Source organism: Protopterus annectens, chromosome 4.part0 (assembly GCF_019279795.1).
Source record: "Protopterus annectens isolate FY-2018-M chromosome 4.part0, PAN1.0, whole genome shotgun sequence".
In the NCBI taxonomy this organism is placed as follows: Eukaryota; Metazoa; Chordata; order Ceratodontiformes; family Protopteridae; genus Protopterus; species Protopterus annectens.
In genome coordinates this window covers 1,893,191,213-1,893,211,003 of record NC_056733.1, presented here as the reverse complement: position 1 = coordinate 1,893,211,003, position 19,791 = coordinate 1,893,191,213, and positions in this window count along the sequence as shown.

The following is a 19,791-nucleotide window of genomic DNA, read 5'->3' as shown; positions in this document are numbered from 1 at the left end:
AAGCTACATACATCCTGTTTTTTTTTTTACATTTTTGCTCTTACTGACAATGTGAAATGCATACATCCTGTTTTTTTACATTTTTGCTCTTACTGACCATGTGAAATGCATACATCCTGTTTTTAAGTCTGTAAGAGGTCAGCTTTTTTGCTGACAGTGTGAAATTCATACATTCTTGCTGATTCTGTAGGAAACATGTCCATTAAGCAAATTCCTTATTTTTCAAGCCACAGTCATTTAGTATGGATGCTAATCACATATTGTTAAACTCTATTTCTACATTTAAGCAAGCTTTATTTTATATCTTATTTATGTTACATATTTGTAGCAGAATTACTTTCAACCTTAATACCTTGTTGAGCATACTCTTCCCTCTTTTGTTTTATTTTAAACCAGAGATACAAATTCAGCATTATTTGATAATACTTTCTCATTATGACAGTTAACAAAAGTAACTTGATTAGCTCTTGTTAAGCAGACTTTAATACATGTAAATAATATGCAACTAAGCACTACAATAACAATAAAAGAAATTAAAAATATAATGATCATTCCTGTCCATCTTGTAAATAGACTACTAAACCATTCACTCCAATCATCATTCCATTTTTTTCTAGTATGTTGAGACACTTGCACAATCACTTCTAAATGTGCTTTTACAGATTCTGTTTTGTCTGGAATAAATGTACAACATTGTTCCCCTATTAAAGCACATGTACCACATTGTAATGCTAGTATGTAATCTAATGCCATTCGATTTTGTAAAACCATAGTTCATATACCTGTTAAAGACTGTATTGAAAGTGGTATTTGCTAATACCTCAACTAGTTTGGATAGTTTTCTCAGCTCCCAGATGGGTTTTTCAGCCCTATATCAAGGGAAAATACCTGCTCCAGAGATTACATCATCTCCTAAGAACATATCTTTTAATTTAATATAATCAAGATTTTCATGATAGATATGTGATGTATCTAAGGTGTCTACTGGATTTTCTGGACTTTCAATCACAGGTAATACATCCCTTTTCTTTTTTGCATTTCTAATGCTTCCTCTTGGTAATTCTTTTACATGATGCATTGCTGGTACCACTAACCTGATATAACAAGTGCCATCCCATCCCTTTGGTAACCATTTATAAGCATATTTGCCACAGATCTAATATAACCAATCCGACAGAGCAACACTGCTATTTACCGGACTGCCACTTACTTGCCCCATAGTAGGAGTTTTATCATGTGCAACTGTAAAGTTTTTATCTGTTTTATTTTGCCAACATGTAATATTGGTTTTACACTCATTGTTTTCATATTGTGAAAAATGAAACACTGCTGTGTCACTTAATATTAACTGACCCTTAAAAGGTATTAAAATAGAAAAAACATGACAAAATACTCTACGTACTGGTATGTGGGTGTGAAATTTTATCATTTCAATTGTTTGAATGCAATTACTATTACCCACTAGAACAGTTCCATTTTGCTGAAAACATGTGATTCCCTGCGCTATAGCAGATAATTGTACTCTTGCTTTACGTAGCTGTACATTTATGACTTGGTCTCCTGTCTTATTTATTAATACCCTCCAACTACTAAGGGAAATCAGTGGAATAGGTATTAAATGCATGACCACTGTTATTTCTGGTATTAAACTACATACCCAGCAATTAGAAACATTCATGCTTTTTGCATACCAACATTGTCTTGCCAAAAAGGTATTAAAAGATGGTGACCAGTGTTGTTCACTTTTCCACATTTCTGTACTTTCTTTTTTATGTAATTTTATGGTTTCATTAACAGGTTGTAAATACAATTTAATGCTAAGAAATACAATGATAATTAGTATGACAATTATTATTGCTTTAAAAAAAATCCTTTAAATAAAATTTCCATTGTCGATTGATTTTGCCTTTGGTCATCCAAAACTGGATTTCCAAATGGATGCACTTTAAACCATGTCTATTTCATTATGTTTTTTTTTCTGTTGGAACCCTACAAAAGAATACACTTAATCAGATTTACATTGCTCACTGTTTTTGATCATTCTTAGTTGATGTTTATGTACCAACATTGTTCTGATTTTCTTTTTTCCTTTGATTTTGTACACTAATAGTCCAATTTGTTCCACTACTTCAAAAGGGCCTTGCCAATTGCTAGCCCATGGTCCTTCCATTTGGAATGTTTTTACTAGTAGTTTTGTTCCACAGGGAAGGTTTTATTTAGCTGGTAATATTGGCACCTTTTTCCATAGATAGAATACCTGTTCCCTTGCATTATAGCCACATATGATAGTAAGTTGTTTTAGCCATTCCTGATGTTTGCTGATTTTTAGCATGGGCCTACCATTAGGTACATCTGGGTCAAATGGTAATTGTACGGGCATTTTGCAGCCTGTCATTATTTCATACAGGGAAATACCTGTTTTGCTGTTTGGTGTCACTTGAATACCCATTAAAATACCAGGCAGATGATGTATCTATGTATTGCCCTTTTTTAAGCATGCCTTTTTTAGACGTTCTTTTAATGTCCGATTCATACATTCTACAATGCCGTTAGATTGTGGATGGTGTGGTACAGGAAACCTTTGCTGTATGCCTAACAAATTATTGATTTGTTTAATGAGATCACTAACAAACTGTGGGCCATTGTCTGACTCTATGACCCGTGGACATTCCCAATGGCAAAATATATTTTTCCATAAAGCTTCTGCAGTTGCTTTTGCTGTTATTGTTTTGGTAGGAATTGCATCTACCCATTTTAAGAAAACATCCACTACTACCAGTAGGTATCTATAACCTCCCTTTGCTGTTGGCAAAGGACCTGCATGATCTATTTGAACTGCATACCATAGCCCATATGCTGGCTGCACCCAATGTAACTGAGGCCTTTTGCTTTTAGCATTTACCTGCAAACAGATTAAACATTCTTCTACAATTAGGTTGCAGACCTTTTTTAAATTTGGGTTCCAATACTTTTCTTTTACAACTGCCCATAGCTTATCAGCTCCTACATGTCCCAGTATTTGGTGATTTAACTTGACCAACTGGCGTGCCAACTGAAATAGTACATATGGCAACTGTATCCCCTTGGAAGTAGGGTATACATAGTACTCCTTTGGTGGTATACCTGCTAGTTTGCACTGATCAGTTTCATGTATTAAGCCCTGTTGTGTTTGTATATTTACAAGGTCTTTTTCTATTGGCTCTTCATCTAACTCTTTTAAGACATTAAATTCTACAATGGCATACTCATATTCTGGAAGTTCTTTTCCACTTTGTGCTGCTTGTTTTGCCAAAGTATCAGCTAACGCATTTAACCTGTAAGTTTCACTAGTTGGCTTTTGATGTGCTTTTACTTTCAAAATGCTGTACTGTCCCTGTTGATTTGATATTATTATAACTTTATATATACCTTTTAATACTTCAGCATGCCATAATGGTTTACCTGCACTATCCACAAATCCTCGCCTTACCCAGGCTTCCATATGCAGTCTTAAAGAATTTACTACATAAGCATTATCTGAAAAAATGTTAACAGGGTTGTAATACTTTAGCATATATAGTACTGCCTACAGTTCAGCTGTTTGAGCTGATATGTGTCCTGGTAACTTGATTAGTTTGGGAGAATCCAGTTGTGGATTCTCTGGAACTATCCTGTCCAGTATCTGCCTTTGTCCCAATATCGTGCTCCATCCACAAAGATAGATGACTTAAAGTGATCAAAATCAGATGCCAAAAATTGCACATCAGATGACATTATCTTTTGTAAACAGTTATGCTGTTTCCCTTCATAGCCCATATAATTGGACACATAGTATTTGTCCCCTGTCTGTATAGTGACAGTTTTCATTCTGGAAAGTGCCATCCATTTTGCAAAAGCTGCCTGATTAATACCATCTGTAATTTTATTCATTTCAAAATTGTCTATCAGAGCTTTTACTGTGTGATGTGGTGTTTGTACTATAATACTGGAAAATACAGTTAGGTACTCAGTTTGTTTAATACCCCAGTAAATGGCTAATAATTGCTGTATACATGGGTGGAAGCCCAGTTCTACTGGAGTCATCTTCTTACTACAGAAAGTGATTGGACGTAATGTTTTTTCCATTCTATTGTTACCATGTGGCCATTCCTGTAGTAGTACCATAGACAATGTATTTTCCCTGCTGCTGCTTGTAGTACAAACAGTAACTTTGGTGTGGGTGCTATTAATTATGAAGCTTGTGCTGATTTTACTTTTATTTGTGAAAATGCCTCCTCTTCATGGGGTCCCCACTCTAAAAAGGTGGAGTTCTTTTGTTCCTGTAACATTTTGTGTAGGGGAGCAGCCACGGCTGCATAATCCTCTATAAATTCCCTGTTGTAATTCATAATTCCCATGAATTTATGTAGGCCTGCTATAGTCAGTGTTTTTTCCATTTGTAAAATACCTTGTACACGCGTAGGGCAAGGAGACCTTCCTGTCTGTTTTATAATAGTACCTCGAAACTTGACTTCTTGTGACATAAACTGACTTTTTTCACTTTTAACCTTAAACCCTGGCTACTGTACAGTATGAAAAACTCTTCTAAGAAGCCGTTCATGCTCCTCTACTGTCTCTGACTGAATCAAAATGTCATCAATGTAATGTAACACTGGATCATCCTTTTTCAAATGTTGTAGAATGGATCCTACTGTCTGATGAAAAATAACTGGACTATTTTGAAATCCTTGCGGTAACCTTGTCATGACATATTGCTGTTTTTTAAATGTAAAGGCAAATCTTGGCCAATCTTTTTTTTTTTTTTTTGAGTGGTACTGCAAAAAGCCATTTGCTAAATCTATTACTGTAAACCACTTACTTTGTAGCTTAATATGTGCAGCCAACTCTGGGAATCCTGGAATCAAATATGCTCTAGGAGTAGTATATTGATTAACCTTCTGTAAATCAATAACAAGATGATAACTACCATCTTTTTTCTTGACTGGCCAGATTGGTGAATTTGTAGGACTGTTGCATTTTTGTATAATCCCCTCCTTTTCCCATTCTGCAATACATTTTTCCATATGTTCTTCTGCCTCCCTAGGAATAGAATATTGTTTTTGAAAAGGTGGTATATAGTCTTGATCACTTCCTACCCCTACTGGCCTTTCTAGTTTCCCACAATCACTGTGACCCTTGGACCACAGATTTGGTAATTGCTGTTGTAAATGCTGCCACACATCCTCACTGTCTGTATTCACATATCCTGTAGGTTTGTCAGGGTTTTTCAGGTATAGAGATTGGATAGCAACCTCTACTTTGCTCTCCCTCTCCTTTTTGCTTGTCTCCTATCCACAGGATTCCATTAGGTAGATCAATTACTATGCCCAAAGGCCCTAAATTGTCCATACCAATAATGGTAGTTGAGCAAGATGGATGCATTAAAAATGCACCCTTCCATGTCTGTCCCTCTTGGCTAAACTTTATGTCCAAATTTTGGCTACTCACTGCATAGCATCCTGTACCATTAAATGCTGAAATGCAAACTTTTTTATAGGATTCACATGTAACTGTCTGTTTGTGAAAGATACTGCTGCTCCTGTGTCTAATAAGACATTCTTCCATAGTGACCCCTCTACCCAGACATCATTCAGTGGTCATCCATCTCAACCCTTTTTAAAAGTAGTCAGGAAAGATACCAGAGTAGGGGGGGGGTACATCCCTATTGTAAGGAGATCCACTCATCCTCCCCTTTATTGTCAAATGCAATATGACATACCTCATGTTTTTGCTTGTCATCTTCCTCCATGTCTGAGTGATCTACATATTAAGGCTTTTCAATCTCTTTTCTTAACTGTTGTCTAGCTATTCCCTCTGCCTGTTCTACCAAATTTTTTGGATTTACAGGCAAAACTGCTTGAAAATCTACAGGGCATACTTTCCCTTTTCCTGTATACTGATGGCCCTTATAGCTAGTTTTACTAATATTGTAATGTTTTTGTACATAATCCTGCTTTTGTGACTTTTCTTGTAAATTTCTTGGCTCTGTTTTTGGAAACATCTCTTGTTCTTCCTTCCTTTTATGCCAGGCTTTGTAATGATCACAATTTTGATTAACATGTCCTATTTATTTTACAAAAGAAGCATGTTTGTGCCTTTTGTTCATTACCTGTGCTTGATCCTGGTGCTATAGACATAGAGGCAGGAGCTGGTGGTGCAGATGCAGCTCTTTCTTCTGGAGGTTGATCACACCACCGTTGTCTTCCCCTGTTTTGTACTTCACCAATTACCTCAAATGGCTCACTATCATCTTCAAATGCAAAGATATGGTGTGAGTATAATGTTCTATCATCAGCCATAGTCTGTCCCCTCATTAATTTCTGGACCAAATCAGTGAGGGTATCAGAATTTTCTTCATAGATACATTTAATATCCCCTGGAACCTCTTTGACTTGCTCTAAAAAGCAATGTATTAGCTGTTTTTGTATTTCTCTTTTTCCCATGTCTCTGTCTGATTTTTGGTATATGATTTGAAAGGCAAACCTAAAATGTTCACTTTGTTCCATTAATTTATCTGTAATAGTAATTATGAAATTATCTAACTTAGCTGTGAGCGGCTGCCCTTGTGTAAATGCCATTAGAATGGCTGTCATAGGTCCTACTCATGTGTTAAGGGGTTTGAACAATTGCACTTATGAGGCATGGTTCAAGGTCTATCAGATGCTGAGTAAGAATATGTAGGCAATATGGGTGGGACGTCTCAGCATACACAGTTAAGTCATTTAATTTGGCCAAAGCATTTTTCCCAGATGTGATATCATAAAATTAAGTTTGCCTTTTGACTGTCTATCAACTATCCTGATTAGAACAACACTCATTATACTCAATAGCCTACCCTTGTTTTTTTGAGTCATGAAAGACCCACTCCTATTTGACCTTCTCTTTCTAGGCAAAAGCAGTAGCATTATAAACACCTGCTCTGGGGATCTTAACAAACGCATACAAATTAACAAGATTCACTAGAAAGATGGGTTCTTAACTCAATGTATTCCCAGTTTATAAAATAATTTCATTTAAATAAACATATACATTATACTCCCATAATCAACTCAAACTTTTTCTGAATGGCCAGCAAGACTGTCTTTCCTAAAGGGAGAGATATTCCTTCTTAGTGTCAATAAATTAGAACTTATACATTATTTATTGTGAATGAGCAGAGGCCTTAACAAGGATGGGAAGTCCATTACATTGAACAGCTAAGATTCATTTTTTCCCCAGGCCATTATAGTCAGAGGGTTCTTTTATGCACCTTAGTATTAATTCAAGAATTCCATGAATGAACCTTGTGGCACTCATGATTTAGTGGGGGTGTAGGTAATAACTTATGTACTCTGAACATAGAATTGCTGAAACCACTCTTTTTACTTGTGAATTTGGGAGAGTGAGTTGTATATTACAAAGAGTGCCTTTATCCTCTCTTTATTCCTTTTAAAGACTAGGTGATAATTTTCGCTTGTTTGTTTTTTTATGTTTTCTCCTTTATCAGAGACTATGGTTTACAGAGAAGGCAGGGTTAGCTTTGGGGGAATATCTTAGGGGAACTGCACAAACTCGATTGGGAGAACTTGTATATTTAACTTCTGCTGTTGATGAGTTGATGTGAGATGAGTAGTCATCTCTGTGCTCTTGCATGTTAAGCATTTTAGAAAAAAAAAGGAAAGGAAGGGACCACTGTAGTGAGGTAAAGAAATATTTCATTATTAATACTTTTTATTGTATCATAATTTTTTTTTTGTTATTTGAAGAAGATTAATGGATTAAGTAGATAGGTTCTGCCTGAATAATTTAATTACTAGATGATTTCTAATTTCTAACATTTTATAAATAGTGTGAAATGAATGCCACCTCCACTGATGATTGAGAAGTGGCTATAAGTTCTTGTTTAATGTTTTGTCTCTGAAACAGGGAATAAAGTTAGTGAAATTAGTATAAAGACTGAAAATATTGCCTGTGGATTGGCTGATCTAAGTCTTTCTAAGCGATTTCATCACACTGATTGGTGTAATTTTCTTTCAATAAAGGCATACAAGTGGATAGTGCTGAGCACATATTTCCAGTAGTTAAAATTCTTAAGCATAAGGAAGTAAAAAAATAATGATTTTTCTCAGTCTGATAATTCAAGTGGATAATGCGCGAGGAGTTAGACTTACAGATATGAAGCATCTCTAGTAGGCAGGGTCCAATATTGCCTTGTAGGCGAGACAGAGATCACCTCTGAGCAATCTGTATGATACCGAGTAGAGTGATAGTGATTTGAGCCTGTCCACATAGTTCAGGTGTTGGAGGCCATGGGTTCTCTTTAATTGGGTATTTCTGTGGCCTTTCCAGTTGGTGCAGGTGTTTGGAGAAGTAAATACCAAACAGTGCATTATACTCAATTACTGGTCTAATGAGGGAGGAGTACTGAGAGGTAATAACCTCTTTTTTTCTGGATGCAATCCCTTTACTTATGAGCTGAACCAAGTAAAAGGCTTTTCTGACAACTGCCGCTACATGATGGCCGAATGTGAAATTGTTGTCAACCTGAGTACCCAGGTCTGTCACCACAGGTTGTATGCTTAGGGAGTTGCCGTTAATGGGGTAATGAGTAGGGGCCATGTTTTTGCCGAATGGTATGATAATATATTTTTTATGTTTAACTTAAGGCCATGACTTTGGATCCAGTCATTTGTTTCTGTGAGACCCTCTTGCAGTATGTTAACATCATCTGGGGAGTCAATGACAGCACCCAACTTATAGTCATCTGCAACCTTGGTGAGCTACAGGCCTCTTCCCATTGCCTGGACTTCTGAGAAGTAGATGCCAAACAGTAGGGGTCCCAGGACAGATCCCTGAGGAACAACACTAGTGAGAGGTCTACTGTCATAGGTGGAGGAACCTATTTTGACCTTGTGGGTCCTATCAGTGAGCCAGTTGGCCACCCATCTGATGAGATAGGGATTTACACCAAGTTGTGTTAGCTTTTTGATAATGCCCAAGTGGAGGATTGTGTCAAAGGCCTGGGCGTTGGTGACAGCATCAAAGAAGTCAACCAGGTTCAACAGGCAAGATCTGCCCTTCACGAATCTGCACTAGGTGGGGTAAAGTGATTAGAGATTGCCTCTGTCCTTATTTATGAGGTCCATAATAATAGTAATATGTTCCATGGCTTTACAGATCAGTCTTGTCAAGCTAGTGGGGCGATAATTTCCAGGGTCAGTACTGGCACTACCTTTGTGCAAGGGGATGACAATGACAGTTCTCCACTCTGCTGGAATGAAGCCTGTACTTAGGCTGTGGTTGAAGAGGATGCTCAATGGTGAAGATAGTTCTTGCTGGAGATGGTGCAGAAGACAGCCTTACCATGGGAGCCATGTTCTTTGCCTTGGATAGGGCCTTTAACACTTGATCTATAGAGATATGAGTTGCAGGACAAGTATCAGGGATGTCAAATGGGTCTTGGGGAGGATAGGGGGGAGTTTGAGCTGAACCTATCTGTTAGCAGGTTGGCTAAGTCAACAGGATCATTGTAAGTGGTACCACTAACTACTAATTTGGAACAAACCTGGGCTTTGCCATGGAGGCTCCTGACATAACTGAAGAAGGCTTTGCGGCTTTCCTTTGTTTCAGTGGCTAGTTTTGATTCATAACTGGCTTTGGAGGTTTTCAATAGTGATCTAATTTGCTAGTTGAGGCTGAGGAGGGAGTTTTTCCAGTTTGGAATTTGTTCCTTTTTACCCTTGGATAATAGTTTTTTACTTTTGTTGTAAAGCCTGTTGATAAAAGATGTCCACTAGACAGGTCTGTGTTTCCTTAAGGAGCAGGTTTTAGTTCTATTGGGTATGGCTGTGTCCATGCAGTTGTACAGGTGCCTCTATACTGCACTGGCATACTGGTCAACATAGTTATCTGCATCCTCTGAGGGGGGTGGTGGTATGAAGATACTGATACCCTCCCTTAGGAGGTTGTAGTCAGCTCAGCTTTTAAGAAGTTTTTTAGCCTGGTTACAGCTGGGGGGGGGGGTTGGGTGGGATAGAAACTTTGAATGAGACTGACCAATGATCTGATCTCACCAGGGAAGAACATACTATGGGAGTGGTTCAGTGATCACCCATGTTGGTGAGAACCAAGTCCAGAATGTTATTTCCCTTTGTGGGGGATGAGATGATCTGGTCTAGTGCATTAGAATGATGAAGTCAAGGAAACATTGGGTGAGTGCATTAGTGCAGGAATAGTTCACCCAGTCTATGGTGGGGTAGTTGAAGTTACCAAGGATCAGAGTGTTGGGGGTACCGTGATGGAGTCAAGTAGGCCCAGATAGGAGGAGTGGGTACCCTGAGTCATACAGGGTGGTCTATATCCATCTATAACTTGGATGGGTGTCTTGCCAACTGTCAGTTGCACCTGGAGGAATTCCAGTATGTCATGCTGGCAAACCAGTCTGGAGGTGTGCCTGTCCTTAATGATGATAGAGACTCTACCACCCTTAATCTTCCCGACCTCATTTTGGGGTCAGAATGTATGGAATGAGTTATAGTCTGGTAAGGCAGGGGTGCTCTCCGCAGTCCTTAACCAAGTTTCCTTGACCGCACAGACATTGGCATCTTCCACTGTAAGGAGAGTCTTCAGTGAGTACATCTTTAGGTTAAGGTTACTATCGTTAAGTAGCATGACGTACAATTTGCTTTTTGACAGATCTTTTATGCTGGAAGATTTGTCTTTGGGACATAGCCTAAAAAAGGCACAATGGGGGAGGAAAGTGCCTTGGCCAAGATCCAGAATCCCAGGGGTGACAGGTGGAGGCCATCTCTGGCAAAGCATCGAGGCATGGCAACCATATCATCCCAGGCAGACAGATACTGGATCCCCTTGGAAAGACACCAGAAACTAAGCCAATTGTTGAAGTAAATTTTTTTGATATTCTTCATATCATTCTTGGTGAAGGTAGGATGCTGCTTAGGGCTAGGGTCATACGTGCCTGGGACACATACTCTGACAGCTCAATCATGTCTCTCTTTATATAGTCCAGGGAGATACATCTCAAGTCATTCACACCAACATGAACAATGACAGAGTCATACTTGTACTTGTTGTGGAGAAACTTAAGTGCGTGCATGATGTGGCGGATTCTGGCACCTGACAGACAACTGACCGTGACCTTCTCCTTGTCAAGTCTGGTAAGGGAGACATTGGTGTGTCTCACAATTGAGTCACCAATGACTAGTATGCTTGGTTTATTGCTATGCCTTATGGACTGCATTGGTTTATTGTTATGCCTTATGGGCTGTGTTTGTGAGACACTGGTGTGTTGTCTGCTGTTGTGATGTGTTTGGTGTTATGTGTGGAATGTTTGTGAGTGTGTTTTGGAGGTCTCTGCTGTTTAGGTAAGTTTTTTATTGAGGACCTCTGCACAGGTTGGTGTGTGTTGTGCTTGGCTATGTGATGTGGGTGATGTGGTGTTTGTGCTGGTAATTTCCTGTTTTTTAGGAGGACTGACTGTGGAGCAAGAGAGCATGGATTCCAGGTTACTGATGTAAATGCATTTTTCGCAAGTAGAAGAATTATGTGCTAGGAGAAGAGGGCTGTCAGTGAACATGAGGCAGTTGCTACACTGTCTCAGTATGACCATGCTGACCAGGCTGGCAGGAGAAATAGATGTAGTGTTCTGAATACTTGAACAGATTTATGGAGAGAGGGTTTTGATAAGGGCTTGTCCACAAGAGTGTAGATCACAAAAACCTTCTTAAATGTAAAATAACTGGCCTGAAGCTCAAGTGTTAAAATGAAAACTAAGATGCTTAGACTAGCAAATCAGTTTAATCAGTCTACTAACAAGCAGTAATAAACGCAGCAGAATAACAGCACTTAAACAGTTAAGAGCATACAGCAAAGCAAAATAAGGTAACAAAGTAGGAATAACACTATTACAGTAAAAGCAGCTGAATAAAGTGTAATTTTTATTTTAAGTGGAGAGGAAGGAAACAGAAGATAATTCAAGATAAAGAAACTAAGAGGGTTGGCCTTCCCAAATGCTCTCTCTGTACACAGTAGACATAGTTGATGAGATGGGACTGGGACGAGTGTCCAAAATCAAAGAAGCAAGTGGGTAGTCCTTCCCAAATGATCACACTGTACTCAGTTTACTAAGCAAATGAGATGTGGCTGGGAGGAGTGTCCAAAGACAAATTTACAGCAGGGGTGGGCAATTCCAAAGCCACCAAATTTGACAATACAACAATATTTGGGCAGCAGGGTGGGAAAAACAAGCAAACTGCAGAGACCACCAATATTCAATCAATATTCAATGAAACAAATAAATAAATGCAGTACAGTTTTGTTAACTATCACTGAAACAGATCAAGTGCAAAAAAGTATACTTATATCAGCTTTGTATATCCAGATGGTTGTATAATCAGTCACAGCCAGCTAAACAGCTCTGCATATAGGTGCCAAACCAGGGATGAATTTCCTATTCCCCATCCAACTGTCCAAGTTGCTCTTGAATTGAGTTAGGGAGGAACTCTGCTTCACATGGATGGGGAGCCTGTTCAGAGATGGGGTAGTCTCTAGGATACATAATTGTCTATCCAGCAAGTCTTATTTATATCACAGGCTAGGTTCAAGTCCTTAGAATGGATAATTCTGGTGCTGTTTGTTTTGTGGATATGGAGGAGGTCCATCAGAGTGGGGTTTGACAATGCCCTGTATGTCAGGCATAGATCTCTCCTCAAAAGCCTGTAGGAGACAGAATACAGGGATAGATTCATGAGGCGGTCTGCATAGGACATTTGACTTAAGCCCTGTATTCTCTGTGGATGTTCCAATTGTTGGATATGCCTGGTTAGGTACATACCAAAGGGGGGCATTGTACTTAATGATAGGTCTGATGAATGCCAAATGCAGTGGAACAATGACCTCCTTGGACTTAGATGCAACAACTCTGTTAATAAGTTGAGTAACATAGAATGATTTCCTCACTACTGTAGACACATGATGGTCAAAGGCTAGATTACTATCTATGTGTGTCCCTAAGTCCCTGACTATTGGGTCATCTCTAAGGAGTGTATTGTTAATATGATAGTTACCAAGGATGAATGGCTCCCTGAAGGTTCCTATTATTTATTTCTTGGCATTTAGTTTTAGTCCGTGGCTCTGACATCAGTTGTTTGTCTGTGTCAGCCCATCCTGGAGAACATTTGTTGTCAGTGTGAGATTCAATGACAGTGCCTAATTTGCAATCATCTGCAAATTTCATCAGCCAGAGACCAATGACATTGGCCTTGAATTCAGAGAAGTAAATGCCAAAAAGGAACACTCCAAGGACTGATCCATGAGGGACTCCACTTGTGACTGTCCTCTTTGTAGAGGTGACTCCCCAATTCTACCTTCTTGGGTCCTGTCTGTGAGCCAGTTGGCTATCCACTGGGTGACATACAAATTTGTACCTAATCTCTTGGGTTTGTCTGCAATGCCCGAGTGGGGCATTCTTTCAAATGCATTGGCCAGGTAAAGGTAGGCAGTGTGAATCATTGGCCCTCATCCATTGCTTTGGTGACCTTCTCAAAGACATCCACCAGGTTGAGTAGACATGATCTTCCCTTGACAAAAACAAACTGGGTTGGATCCAGTGTCTGGAGGTTTACTATATCACTATTAATCATTTCCATGATAATTCTTTCCATGGCTTTACATATGACTAGTGAGACTTATGGGTCTGTAGATGGCCCACCATTGTGCAGATGGATGACTGTTGCTGTTCTCCAGTCTTAAGGCACAAAGCCTGTTTGACGGCTATAGTTAAACAGCAATTCCAGGGGCCCTGATAGGTTATGTTTCATGCTATTTAGAAGGTATTCTGGGATATTGTCTGGGACCATTGTTGCAGTGTTCTTGACCTTAGAGAGAGCATTAAGGACCTGTTCCCTAGTGATAGCAGGGGGTGTTATATTTGATGTTATTTCCTGAGGGAAGGTTGAGGGGAGAGTGGGGTAAAGTTGGAGCTAAATTTATCGACCAGTAGGTTTTCCTTATCTTCTGGCTCAGTATAGGTGGCTCCATTTACAATGAGCTCTGCACACAATTGTGCATTGCCTTTGAGATTGCGGACATAGCTAAAGAATGCATTGAGGGTGTCCTTGGCCTGGAATGCCAAATTCACCTCAAATTTGGTTTTGGTAGAATTTATTTGTCCTCTGAGATGTTTGTTTAGTTTGATGAAAGTGATTTTTATCCTGCTGGGTGCTGTACCTCCTAATTTTTGCCATGATTTTCTTCCTTCTGTTATACAGCCTATTGATTTTGTGATTCCACCAGGGTAGCTTGTTTTTTGAGTTAGTTCTGTACTTCTTCCTGGTGGGTACAGCTGCCTTTATGCAGCTATTATCATGCCTGTACAGTTTCTGTGAACATTTCTGCATAGGCTGCAATGTTCTCAGGGTTTATGGGGGCTTGAAATTTTGCCAGGTTATCACTTAATAGCAGGACATTAACCTTAGTGTAGTTCCTGAATATTCCAGGTTTAGCTGGGGGTACAGATTTTATTTTTACTTCAAAGGAGACCCTTTTGTGGTCTGACCTTATCAGGGAAGACATTACAGTAACGGGTGTGCAGCACTCTTCCCTATTAGTGAGGACCAGATCCAGTATGGCTGCACCCCTGGTTGGTGTATTGACTATCTGGTTCAGGGAGTTTGTGTTTACAAAATCCGGGAATCTCTGTGCCTGTACATTTGATGTCATATAGGATTCCCAGTTAATAGTAGGGTAACTCTTCCCCTATCCGTGTCCACTGCCTCCTCCACATCCATATTCAAAAACTCCCTCAAATCGCATCTTCTTAGTACCTAGTTATGCCCTTGTATCACATAACCCTACCCACACTGCTATTAATTCCCCAAACTCCTCTCTGATCACATGCTTGATCTCTGATCCCCTGTAGGCTTGGTCATCTGAAAGGGTACTTTTTAACTGTAGAATCTTACTTGATATATTTTCCTCTCTTACCAATGCATAACTGACATTGTCTTTTTACCTATGTTCTATATCTTCTTTTACCTGGAGTGTTTTATTAATTTCTTGTTATATTACTATGCTCAGCATACATGATGTAACCTGTTATGTGATATGCTGGATGTACTGTATTTGTATAACTTGATGCCAAAGCTTCTCCTCGGGCCTCCGCTGAAAATGGGCCTGTCATTTTCACTCATATGAGTACCTGAATTAGTACCTGAATCGCAGAACCACTTTGTAAGACTTGTCTAGCCAGTGACACATTATGTGTTTTGTGACCAGTGTTGCATTGGCTATATGTTTTTGAGGTCATGTGTTTCCCAGTTAAAAAAACTTGAAGACATTACCTTGTTTCAATGGCAGGATATTCTTCATAAATGTTGCACAGAGCATTTTCATTGTCTTGTAATGTGCACTTTCACTAAAGGGTAAGACATAGACTATCACATCTGCCTAGTAGCACAGACAGATGCCATCTTCCAATTATCACCCGACATGTGATGGCACAGGCCATCTGTAACATTCAGATGCATTTAGTATCCTCAGCTGAGTATGTGAACTGCATTAATGAGATGCAAATGTGCATGGCATGCTGGGCTATGAAATGCAGCATATTAGTGAGCATAGGTCTGGTGCAAAAAAGCAACTAGAATACTAAATGGAAGGTCATCCAGCTTGTTTTCCTCAGCTGCCAGCCTCATAAAACTTGGTCTACTCAGGCAATGTAGAAATTGTCTAATACTCACAGACAATGAAGTACCTACTCATCCCGTCACAACCTACCTGTAAGAGAAGCTAATATGGATGTATCACTCTAACAAGAAGACAGTGTCTGCGAGTACCACACACCTCCACAGTGCCCCACACAAATACACGGCTATAAAAAGCCATTGGCAAGGATTCACGAAGCCTCCGTGTAAGAGTTATAACTCTTACACGAAGGCTGCAGTTAAACGGAGTGATGTCAGCATGCTCTGCATATTCATGAGAGCATGCTGAATCACACCTAAGGCTAACACGGTCCGTGTAAGACAGTAGGGGGCGTGTCCGTAGGCCGAGCCCTGCAAGCGGACACGCCCCCAGAAGAGTAAAAGTGCCCAAAGTAAACACCCGTGACAGAGTCCACGGAAATGTGAATAAACACAACACAACACATGCCCCCACAGACTATGAACATAAAATATATAAATGAACATGTTATATATATTTTTTTAAATCGTAAAGATGTTTGCCCATGAGTGCGCTCGCTTGCGCGGGCGTGCCCGTAGCGCAGCCACAGTTAGCAGTCAGTGGAAAAGCATATAAGAACTAAATATGCAAAGTAAGCCAAGAAGCAATTGCGTAGCGGTAGAGACGTCAGCTGAAGAGCAGGCATCCATGGTTTGAGCCCCCACAACATCAATTTTATTTTTAGTAAAATAAGCACGAAACAAGTCTCTGACAAATATGTACACGTATAAAATCACATTTTATGTAAAATGCAATGAAATAGTCCATTTATTCTGAAGAAATGTGAGGTAACAAAACAATAAAAAATGCCAGATGGGCCTATAGCTGAGCTACAGTTTAACAAGGTGAGTGCATCTGCCCGTAGGTGAGCAGTGGTTTAACTGGTGCAAAATAAGTGCCCGTAGCTGAGCAGCGGTTTAACAGGTGCAAAATGAGTGCCCATAGCTGAGCAGTGGTTTAACACACTGAAACTGTGTGCCCCTAGCTGAGCTGAGCGTAATATGCGTGATGACAGCCAAATGAAGCGCACCACACTAACAAGCTAACCGACGGGCAACATTGAGCAAGCTGTAACAAAACTACCTTTACACAGACACACCCCCTAGCCTGTCTAGACAGTCATAAAATATAAAAAGCAGTGGGCAGGTTCGAACCCAGGATACCATGCACCATAGTCAAGGTACTGAACCACTAAGCCACAACAGCTGTACCCAGAAATGCAGTAATAGCACATATATAGGAATGAATAGAAAGTGGAGCATGACAAAGCAAGTTTTGTGAAGTGGATACAATTCCAAAATGGCCAATCACAGATAAGTGCAGGAAAAACGGCATATATAAGCCCCATAGGTGGGAATACACAGCATAAACGATTGTAGAACTGACTTGCAGCCAGAATGTCAGGTGTAGGTGAGGGTAGTTGCTTTCGAGCACAGAGGTGGGGCGTTGAGGAGTCCAGATACTGGTCTGACTCTTAGTCCACAATCATGAGGCCCAACTCATGCAGGGCCAAGTCCTGTGGGGAGCATATAGGGCTGAGGCGTGGGATCGGTTGGCTCATGATTTCACCAGTGCCACAGGGATTCCAAGGACTGGTGAGCAGGTCCGTCACCACCATGTGGACCTGAAGAGATGCAAGCAGGACCAATTGAACCTTTGGATATAGGAGGCTCAGCAAATGCCCAACGCCCCACTACTAAGTTACATTTAATTATGTATGTAAGAAATTAAATCAGCTGATATTATGGAGATGTGTATTCCAATATTACTTCATTTATATTACAGCTGCAGGTGTCCGTTCTGCGAACCGCAGAGCCTATGGCGATAGGCTGGTGTGGTTGCGCCACCAGGCAGGTCAGTAATCCACTCCCAGTAACTGTAAAGAAATATCAAAGTATGACAGTTAGCAAAAGAGTGCAGTGTAGTCACTAGGTAATAAAATGTGCAAGTAACAGTGTAAAAGTGTTTGCAAGTATTGCTTGATTAGAAAAGTGCGTTGCAGTATGTAATCCAAACAGAAAAATGAAAATGTCTGAAATAAAGTCTGAAATAAAGATGCCCCACTTGTAATATAATAGTACACAACCTGCAGCAGGCTGAAAAGTACAGCTGCAGAAGATGAGCAAATCACATGTATGAAATATATCCCTGTTGAAATACTGAAACATGACAGAAGTGAGACTGCTGGAAAGGATTGTAATAACTACAGGTAAAACATGTCAATAAAGCCTAGAAGTAAGTACCATCCTGAATATTAAAATGAAAACAAGTGACAGAGTGTGAGAAAGAGTTATGAATCCACCAATAAAGTAGTAATAACCCCTGAATAAAGTATACTGCAGTCAGTACAGAATGAAATGAATGTGACAAGTAGAACCAAACTGAAATGTGTCCAAAGTGTTGCTGCAGCTGGAATGTGTATCCCAAAATCTGGATATGTTGCTCTCAGTCTGCAATATGCAGATAGTATGATTGTCTGAAATATCAAACATCCACAGTTGTCTATAGCTATATAAAGCAAATGTAGCAGGATGATGTAGCTGAACAAAGTCAGATATGAACGTGTATGAATAACAATAAAATGTATATTGATGTAGCAGTAACAGTCCTATCACCAAATGGAAGTAGTTATCATATAGGAAACTGTAGTTAGAACAGTAGTGTGTATATATATGTAGCTATTAGAAATGTACAGCATATGTATTGGTATTCAAAGGTGTTAATAATATTTTCTTCACCCCACCCTATAACCACATATAATCCATTCCACGTGAAATTGGTATGTGCAATCACAATTAACACCCCTGGACATTTGTCCTGTTGGGTCATAAATATTTGCATGTCCGTTGATGCAACTGCCCTGTTCATACATCCAAACCTGATGGCCTGTTGCCATCAATCAACCCTGCATGTTGTTGGACTGTGTATTGCTGTTCAAATTATGCATGTGTTATGCTTGCTGTTCAATGGTGTGAATATCTGGGTGTTTGGTTAATGGGAATACTAATGCATGCTGTTACAACTAATTGCGAATGGTATTGTATGTTACTAACCCAAACTGTCATGACATAATGCAAAACATAGGACGACAGGGAAGGCGGGTTCCAGCAGACCCACCTCTCCCACCTCAGCTGGCAAGTGCACCTGGCACTAGTGCCCAGTCTGGACCCTCCTCCGGTGGCCCTGTGCCACCTGCGGGTGGAAGCGCTGCAGGGGATGGGGCCCGTCCCCCCTCTGCAAGTGTGGCCGGAGGAGAACCACCACTCACGCTCCGTAGCGTCCGGACTGTGGTGCGTAGGGAGATCCGGGACTCTGTTCTTGGGCCCCTATGCCAGCTTGAGGCACAGGTGGCACAACTTACGGGTATGCCTGTTGCTCGGCCTACACAGTCCCCAGCACAGCCCCATCCTGGGCAGTGAAGGAACAGTGGCAACTGCCCATGGGTGGGGATATCAGTTCCACTGCTGCCATCTGTGGGCTCATGGGCTCTGGATATCCAAACATCCATCCCCGTCAATTGTGTAACCCCCCCCCACACATGTCATACACCGCCCCTGTATGCATCTTGTTTGTCTTGTCTGTTGACCTACCCAACCTACCTCCCCAGCTATACCGACTTCCTTCACCTGACATACCACTCTCACCTGAAAAAAAGGGCACTCTGCACCCACAAAAAAATTACGCCCCATACATAGCTGCCCATTCCGCACATATGTCTGCCAGACATGGAAACTATCAATGACAATTGGCTGTACAACAAGTATTATTATTGTCCTTACACCTCTCTCAGGGGTGGAAGGTATCAAATGTCACACCAAATTACAAACATATGCACAGCTGTTGCTGATGAAGAAATGGGCAGCTATGGGCCCTACCTACATCCCTCCTGCAAAACCCAAGCTTGTTTCCCTACTGTCTTACCCTCTTTGTGACCCCTTTTTCACCACTTTCCTGTCTCCCCATTTTCATTTCTTTCAAAGAAAATAGCGCGGATGTGCACAAGAGTAAGCACTTTTAAGCGGTTGTAAGCGGGTGTGCGTGGAGCTGAACGCC